Source organism: Aplysia californica, unplaced genomic scaffold, assembly GCF_000002075.1.
Source record: "Aplysia californica isolate F4 #8 unplaced genomic scaffold, AplCal3.0 scaffold01730, whole genome shotgun sequence".
In the NCBI taxonomy this organism is placed as follows: Eukaryota; Metazoa; Mollusca; class Gastropoda; order Aplysiida; family Aplysiidae; genus Aplysia; species Aplysia californica.
In genome coordinates, this window is record NW_004799000.1 from 18,170 (window position 1) to 19,704 (window position 1,535).

At 43.5% G+C, this 1,535-nt stretch overlaps 1 long non-coding RNA gene across 1 annotated transcript in view; it reads right to left on the minus strand.

Moving 5' to 3' along the window:
• LOC118479069 overlaps positions 1-1,535 on the minus strand; it is a 4,239-nt gene that overhangs the window by 1,738 nt on the left and 966 nt on the right. Inside the window, exon 2 of the long non-coding RNA XR_004859456.1 lies at positions 934-935. This is a non-coding gene — a long non-coding RNA (uncharacterized LOC118479069). The remainder of the gene's footprint in view (positions 1-933; positions 936-1,535) is intronic.

The following is a 1,535-nucleotide window of genomic DNA, read 5'->3' on the forward strand; positions in this document are numbered from 1 at the left end:
CAAACAGAAAGAGATATTCTAATTTAAAAATGAAAAAAAATAATACCTGTGAGAACTTCTCTCAGTCATGACGTCACCGTTCTGGTCTGTGGTAGTCGTGGTTGTCACGTGACTCTCGTACGGAGCGACGGTCCGCGCATGCGCATTGTCGGTCACGGAGCTGCTGCGTGTGGCTGTACTTCCGCTTACGTCATCATACGAAATCTCGGCAACAGCGTTCAGTGTGTCTGTTCGTGGAGCTGGGGACAGGAAGTCAGATTGTGGTCATACCAGGTGCTCATTGCGGATAGATTCGAGTCAGATCGGATCAGATCGGATCAGATCGGATCGGGTTGGGTCGGGTCAAGTCGAATAATCGAGGCTTCAGTGCACACTACGAATAGACCCCCCCCCCCTTTTTTTTTTTTTACTGTGACAAATTTGGCAAGAATAGAAACATATGACTGCGTATGGTGTTATTCAAGACAAACTTAATTACCGTTTACGACACAGCTATCTATTTCCTACAATGTCGCGGAGCGTTTAGTGCACTCGTCTCCGATGCGGAAAGTCCGGGTTCGAGCCTCAGTCTGGACACAGATTTTTTTCGCCCCCTGCTGCCCACCCAGCAGTAATGGGCACCTGACTTCGAGTTTGGGGAGTAAAGGCAGTGTGGAAAGGAACTGGCCACCCTACCACAATATGCCGAGGCCCAGGAAGTTGGCTCACTAACAAGACAATCCCCAATGTCCGGATCGGACGCGGGAACAACTTTACTTTTATTTATTTATTTATTTATTTTTGTTTACCTTCATGCATGTACTTCTGCGTATCGCAGTTGCATTCTTGAGATGTTCTTGAATCCTACAGACATAAGAAAAGTCGATAGCTTTCTATCAGAGTGGTTGGTTGGCGGGTGCTCTGAGGTGGTTTGCTCCTTCTTTCCTATCAAACATCTATCGTCCTTATCTCCCCTTCTTCTTTCTTTATGTTTGTTACTCTCTTGTGACACCTCTAATCTTCTGGCGCTCATATGACCTTATGCAGTTGTGAGCGCCGTAAAACCTGTACTAAAACAAACAAACAAGACCTATCAGTACCAGCTTCTCCAAATTCGTGTTTTTCAAGGTCGCGGTTTACTGCAGTCGAATGGTAACCCCGATGAGGACTCTGCTGGTGAGCTGTGACGTAACCCATGTGGGTAATGCAAAATGTGAGTGAGAAGAGGGAAGTGCTGTGAGCAATTCCATTTTCCGCGTGACGAAGATTTGTAGTATTTTATATAAATTTATGAAAAAAAAAGTGTTTAAAAAATCTATCCTCAATTGTTGGGGGAAAATATGATAAATTGATACAAACCACTGTGCGAAGTATGGGTAACATTAATTTTCCCGTTAAAAAGATATTTGAGGATAGGTTGACCGCATTATACTAGTTATCCAGACTGTTGTTATTACCCTCATGTCAGTTGTTATCTACCTTGTTATCTTTATCTCATTTATTATATCTTTTATAGTCTCTTCCATTATTCTGGGCTGTTTTTTAATCAACCCCCC